The following is a 7,500-nucleotide window of genomic DNA, read 5'->3' as shown; positions in this document are numbered from 1 at the left end:
GTAACATTTAATTCTGGATGACAATCCACTTTGTTGTTAAAACAAACACACCTGCAGACAGAGAAATACGGGTGGAGGAGGGAGGGCGGGGGGTGGTGGAGAGAGAGAGAGATAGGTGGCGCTGTATCGTGGTGACGCGCTCTTCCTGGGGAATGCAGTGCAATTCAATGTGTCATTGAATGAAGCATTGTTGGCCTGTATAATCTTGTGATGATTGTTACACACACACACGCAGACACACACACACACACACACACACACACATATATATATATATATAGATACACACACATACACACACACACACACACACACACACACACGACAAGATAAGATGGCTGTCCCTCGGTTTCACTGAAGGACATGATCGTGCACACATCTGTGCACACGGAAGTAGCTGTGCAGGCCAGGTATGTTTTTGCAGAGTGGTGACCACACACACAGGGCACTGGAGGTCAGCTGATGTTGCACTGAGGGGCAGGCGACGTTCTCTGGCTGCCTGAACCTCACTGCCACGTATCTGTTCAAGACTCCGTTCTAAGCCTTTCTTGTAAGGGCGTGCCAGCGTACTCAAGAGATGCCAGCTGTTACGAATTCGCCGTATTTGGTTACGCTCGATTCAGGGATCGCGTTAACGCATGTTTTTCGCGTATTTGACGCATTTTGATTTTCGCTGACGCATTTTCACAGCGCTCACGCGTAACACTTACGCAAAACAACTTTTACTCCAAGCCGTATCAATGCATCTTTAGGACTGACTTGGCAGCTAGGTTTGCGATACTGAATCAGACAGTACAAGACAAAGTGTCTGTGCATGCGGAGCACTGCGAGATGCCTACATGACTCTTAACAGCTACAGCCAATTAACAGAGTACGCGCGCACACAACACTGCTTAGCTGACGAGTTTTGGAACAGAGTGGCGTCATTACAGGGCGTGACCCTGTAGCGGGAAAGTTAAGTCTTGTTTGACTGCTGAACGTTAATCGGCTAGCCTAGGCCCTACCGTTTTTTTTTTGTTTTCCGCTGTATCTCAGTCACGGAATCGACTCAATATGATTGTCAGGGCTTGCGGTGAATTTCAGCGCCGACGTGAGCGGCGAAAATAGGTGAGTAAACCTTTGATTTAGTGTCATAGGCCTGACGCAATTATGACTCTACCTTATGCGTTTTTTTTTTTGTGCCGACTTTGCGTAAGCTGCACGCGTTTTGAAAAAGTCTAGCGCGATCCCTGCGTCGATTGCAGCGTGTTCCGACTTGGCGCCATCGTCAAAATTGTTCCGACGAGTTCATTTTCCGACGTCGTAGCATGTCGTAACATTTTCCTAGACGCTCTAGACTTCTCGATCACGGGGCCAGGGCAGTCTCCACACACCTTGGTCTCGCATGATGATGCTCAGCTAATCGTTTGCGTGTTTACGGTGAAGCAGCCTTGAGTGGACCAATCAGCGTAACCGCTTGCCCGAACAAGAATTGAGCCTGGCTAAATCAAGCTGCTGTCTTGATCGAACAGCGTCTGTGCCCCGTTTGCTGATGTGGCTCGGAGTGCGAGTGTTACTACCAAGTTCAGAATGTGCCTTCCAACTTTCCTGATTGTTCGTGCAAATGCTTGACAAGGGTTGGCTTCCGTGTGAGCTCAGTGCTGTTGCTGTGCTGTGTTAACACGTTCAGCAGTGGTGGGGGGGGGGGGGGGGGAGTGTTGCATCACTGTAGACTGCAATACAGTGCAGTACAATTAGTACTAATACTACAGTTATTATTATTATTATTTTTATTATTGTTATTTATATATTTATTTATTTATAGTTGTTAGTTATTTAGTTATTTACAGTTGACTTCATCAAATTTTTGCGCCTTACACATATTATGATTATTAGTAATAGTTATTTTTTTATGTATTTATATATTATTGTTTTGGTGTTGTTTTTTTTGTGTTTTTTGGTGTGTTTTTTTCTCAAGGCCAGACTAAGCGCGTTGGGTTACGCTGCTGGTCAGGCATCTGCTTGGCAGATGTGGTGTAGCGTATATGGATTTGTTCGAAGGCAGTGACGCCTCCTTGAGCTACTGAAACTGAAAACTGAATACAGCACAGGTCAACATAATAATAATAATGTGTGTGTGTGTGCGCGCGTGTGTGTGTGTGTGTGTGTGTGTGTGTGTTGTGTCTGTGTGTGTGTGTTGCAGAGGTGGGGCAGCTGGTTCAGATCGTGGTGATTCCCACCAGCCTGGTGGTCATCGGGGTGGTGGTGTGCGTGGTGTGCCTGCTGACCCGTCACCACCGCCGCCACCACCACCACCACCCTCACCGCCACCGCTGGGCCTCCCCCTCCCTCCCCCCGCACCCCACCTCCTCCTCCTGCTCCCACTCCTCCTCCTCCTCCCCCCTGGACGCGGACGGCATGCCCCACCACCACCACCACCACCACCACTGCAACCCCCACCACCATCACTACACTAATCCTGCCCACCAGCAACAGCAACAACAAAAGCAGCAGCAGCAGCAGCATCACCACGGCCTGTTGCGCGGGAACGGTCACGCTGCGATGCATCAGGAGTGTCCCCAGTCGCACAGTTCGGAGGTAAGGGGGCGGGGGGGGGGAGGGGGGAAGAAAGGAGTGTGTTTTGAAAGTTGTGTGTGTGTGGAGGTGGGTGGCATGTGCGTGTTCTGTACGTGTGTGTGTGTGTGTGTGTGTTGTTTGTGCGTATTTGTGTCCCCCCCTCTCGCCCCATCCCCCCCGCAGGCCCCACTATTCCATTTCCATGCTACTCACCCTTGTGTGCCAGTCCCCTCTCCCTCTCTTCCCCCGCCTTGCTAATGTCGATCGGGAAACACACGCACACACACACAACACACACACACACACACACACACACACACACACACACACACCACACACACACCAACACACACACACACACACACACGCACACACACGTATATATATATATATATTCACGTAGAAGTATATGAAAATAACAGGCTATTATTTTGTGAAGTAATAAAAGAATGCGTCATGCAATTAAGACAAGTTTGAGGAGGCGATATTATTATATATTAAAACACACACACACACACACACACACACAAACCAACTGCGAGCACATGCACTTCATGTCGTATCCGGTGTGGAAGCGAGTGGGTGGGAATCACTTCCTGTCGCGCGAGCGCGCGCATAGAGTGTGTGTGTGTGTGAGGGGGGGGGGGGGGGGGGCGTTTCTTCATTTCTCCCTTTCGTTCTCCCCCCCCCCCCCCCCCCCGCCTCCAAGCTCCATCCCAAGTTTTCCGTGCCAGTATTTCCTGTTATTTATTTATTTTTTTTTTTCTTTATTCATCACTGTATGTATTCTTATAAGCACGGAATACTGCGTTTAAAGAAAATTAATGTTCGTGTGACTGCCGTTCTTTGGAGAGACGTTTTGTACTTAATTTTATTTGTCTGGCGTTGAGAGCTTGTATAGAAACGAACAGTTCCACTGTTGAGAGAAGGGAGTCGGTGCCTTCGTTGCGGAAGTAATGTTTGTATTTGTATTTGTATTTCTTTTTATCACATCAGATTTCTCTGTGTGAAATTCGGGCTGCTCTCCCCAGGGAGAGCGCGTCGCTACACTACAGCGCCACCCATTTTTTTTGTATTTTTTCCTGCGTGTAGTTTTATTTGTTTTTCCTATCGAAGTGGATTTTTCAACAGAATTTTGCCAGGAACAACCCTTTTGTTGCCGTGGGTTCTTTTACGTGCGCTAAATGCATGCTGCACACGGGACCTCGGTTTATCGTCTCATCCGAATGACTAGCGTCCAGACCACCACTCAAGGTCAAGTGGAGGGGAAGAAAATATCGGCGGCTGAACCGTGCGTGATTCGAACCAGCGCACTCAGATTCTCTCGCTTCCAAGGCGGACGCGTTACCTCTAGGCCATCACTCCACTTCACGCATGACCTGACAGGTTGGGTATGCTCCTTTCTGTTGTTTGACACTCCTTGAATTCTGAGCACCATTTTCCAAGCCCCCTAAAATCCAAGAAATGGTGAAGCTTGCAGCATCATGATTTTTAACACATTTTCACCAAACATCGACCAGGGGTGCCACTATTAAAAAAAAAAAAAAAAAAAAAGTTTCAGCGAGTCATCGGCAAATCAGTGACGGTATCTAAGTTTTGTTTGGCAAAAAATCATTGAAGTGGTTGAAAAGTTTACTTACACGAAGTAGCAATTGCAGTCAAAACTGATGAGACTCTGTTCGTATTTTACCAAGTTTCAGCAGTCAACTGGTTAAAATGTATAGACTTTTTTTTCCACGACATCGCACATGTTGTTGTGTTTTTTTTGTTGTTGTTTGTTTGGTTGGGGTTTTTTTTTGTTTGTTTTGTTTTGTTTTTGGTGTGGTTTTTTTGTTGTTGTTTTTTTTTTGTGCTGTTTTTTTTTTTTTTTTTTTTTTTAAAGAGTATTCCCGACGGACTGTGAAGTACTTGGTAAATCAAAGATAGTTATCATTTTGCCTGCACGTTAAAATGTATAGACTTTTTTCCACGACATCGCACGTTTTTTTTTTTGTTTTTGTTTGTTTTTTAAGAGTATTCCCGACGGACTGTGAACTACTTGGTAAGTCAAAGATAGTTATCATTTTGCCTGCACGTTAAAATGTATAGACTTTTTTCCACGACATCGCACATGGTTTTTTTTTTTTTGTGTGTGTGTTTTTTTAAGAGTATTCCCTATGGACTGTGAAGTACTTGGTAAATCAAAGATAGTTATCATTTTGCCTGCACGTTAAAATGTATAGACTTTTTTCCACGACATCGCACATGTTTTTTTTGTTTTTGTTTTTGTTTGTTTTTTAAGAGTATTCCCGACGGACTGTGAACTACTTGGTAAGTCAAAGATAGTTATCATTTTGCCTGCACGTTAAAATGTATAGACTGTTTTCCACGACATCGCACATGTTTTTTTGGTTTTTGTTTGTTTTTTAAGAGTATTCCCTATGGACTGTGAAGTACTTGGTAAATCAAAGATAGTTATCATTTTGCCTGCACGTTAAAATGTATAGACTTTTTTCCACGACATCGCACATGTTTTTTTGGTTTTTGTTTGTTTTTTAAGAGTATTCCCTACGGACTGTGAAGTACTTGGTAAATCAAAGATAGTTATCAATTTGCCTGCACGTTAAAATGTATAGACTTTTTTTCCACGACATCGCACATGTTTTTTTGGTTTTTGCTTGTTTTTTAAGAGTATTCCCGACGGACTGTGAAGTACTTGGTAAATCAAAGATAGTTATCATTTTGCCTGCACGTTAAAATGTATAGACTTTTTTCCATGACATCGCACATGGGTTTTTTTTTTTGTGTGTGTTTTTTAAAGAGTATTCCCGACGGACTGTGAAGTACTTGGTAAATCAAAGATAGTTATCATTTTGCCTGCACGTTAAAATGTATAGACTTTTTTCCACGACATCGCACATGTTTTTTTTTGTTTTTGTTTGTTTTTTAAGAGTATTCCCGACGGACTGTGAACTACTTGGTTAGTCAAAGATAGTTATCATTTTGCCTGCACGTTAAAATGTATAGACTTTTTTCCACGACATCGCACATGTTTTTTTTTGTTTTTGTTTGTTTTTTAAGAGTATTCCCTACGGACTGTGAAGTACTTGGTAAATCAAAGATAGTTATCATTTTGCCTGCACGTTAAAATGTATAGACTTTTTTCCACGACATCGCACATGTTTTTTTGGTTTTTGTTTGTTTTTTAAGAGTATTCCCTACGGACTGTGAAGTACTTGGTAAATCAAAGATAGTTATCATTTTGCCTGCATGTTCACCAGAGTCGAGTTGGTTTACAATATCAGACCAGACTTTCACTTTGGCTTAGGTTGTTGTCTGTGCATGGCACCTTTGAGTTGATGGAAACGTCTTTTGAAAACTCCTTCAAATATCATGGGAATTCATTTCTGAGTAGCCTTCGTGAACCTTGGCACTTTCAGTGATATTTGTTTCCCTGTGACGGTGTTTTAATATGACGTGTGTGTTTTATATGAATGTTGTGCATGTCATGCGCCTGTTGATTTTTTTTTTGTTTGTTTTGTTTTTCGCAAAGGAGGTTCAAGACTTACCTCCCATGAAACGGTCATTCTGAGGCTAACCAGTCGCAGAGACATTACCCTTATAAAGACATGTGTGTGTTGTTGTTTTTTTACAGTGACAGGAACGTCTCCTATAAACACAGTGGTGTTTTTATCCTCTGTAAAAACTGGTGGTTTATACAGTGACGTGTGTGCCCCCAATAGGAGCTAGTATTTTGTACATTACAGTGACTTGTGTGTCCCCAGTGGGGACTAGTGTTTTATACAGTGACTTGTTTGCCCCTATAAAGACCATTGTTTTTGTGCGGTGATGTGTGTGTTCCCTAAGGAGAGTTTTGTTTTTAACCCCTATAAAGAACTGGTGTTTTATGTAGTGGCGTGTGTGTACCCTATGAAGACTGGTGCTTTAAAATACAGCGTTGTGTGTGCCCCTTACAAAGACTGGCGTTTTATACAGTGACGCGTTGTCCCATATAGAGACGGTGTTTTTATCCCCTATAAAGACTGGCGTTTTATACAGTGACGCGTACGTCCCATATAGAGACGGTGTTTTTATCCCCTATAAAGACTGGCGTTTTATACAGTGACGCGTACGTCCCATATAGAGACGGTGTTTTTATCCCCTATAAAGACTGGCGTTTTATACAGTGACGTGTGTGTCCCATATAGAGACGGTGTTTTTATCCCCTATAAAGACTGGCGTTTTATACAGTGACGCGTACGTCCCATATAGAGACGGTGTTTTTATCCCCTATAAAGACTGGCGTTTTATACAGTGACGTGTGTGTCCCATATAGAGACGGTGTTTTTATCCCCTATAAAGACTGGCGTTTTATACGGTGACGCGTACGTCCCATATAGAGACGGTGTTTTTATCCCCTATAAAGACTGGCGTTTATACAGTGACGCGTACGTCCCATATAGAGACGGTGTTTTTATCCCATATAAAGACTGGCGTTTTATACAGTGACGCGTACGTCCCATATAGAGACGGTGTTTTTATCCCCTATAAAGACTGGCGTTTTATACAGTGACGCGTACGTCCCATATAGAGACGGTGTTTTTATCCCATATAAAGACTGGCGTTTTATACAGTGACGTGTGTGTCCAATATAGAGACGGTGTTTTTATCCCCTATACAGACTGGTTTATACAGTGACGTGTGTGTCCCCTATTGAGACGGTGTTTTTATCCCATATTGATATAAAGACTGGTTTTTCAGTGACGCGTGTACACCCTTTTAAGACAGTGTTATTTTCATACAGTAATAATAATAACAATAATAATAATAATAATGGATACTTATATAGCACACTATCCAGAAATATGCTCTAGGTGCTTTACAAAAACGCTTTTGTTAACATAAAACATTATATCTATGTTACATACACACACCAAAATGTGACCACACACACACACACACACA

General features: G+C 43.2%; 1 pseudogene across 1 annotated transcript in view; it reads left to right on the top strand.

Annotated features, from left to right (window-relative positions):
- LOC143300730 (uncharacterized) overlaps positions 1–7,500 on the top strand; it is a 107,954-nt pseudogene that overhangs the window by 80,380 nt on the left and 20,074 nt on the right. The window contains exon 5 of the transcript XR_013057687.1: positions 2,183–2,577. The product of XR_013057687.1 is annotated as an uncharacterized LOC143300730 (transcript). The remainder of the gene's footprint in view (positions 1–2,182; positions 2,578–7,500) is intronic.

The sequence above is a fragment of the Babylonia areolata genome, chromosome 26 (assembly GCF_041734735.1).
Source record: "Babylonia areolata isolate BAREFJ2019XMU chromosome 26, ASM4173473v1, whole genome shotgun sequence".
Classification (NCBI taxonomy): Eukaryota; Metazoa; Mollusca; class Gastropoda; order Neogastropoda; family Buccinidae; genus Babylonia; species Babylonia areolata.
Note: the sequence above shows the minus strand (reverse complement) of the source record. Positions and strands in the feature narration are given on the sequence as shown.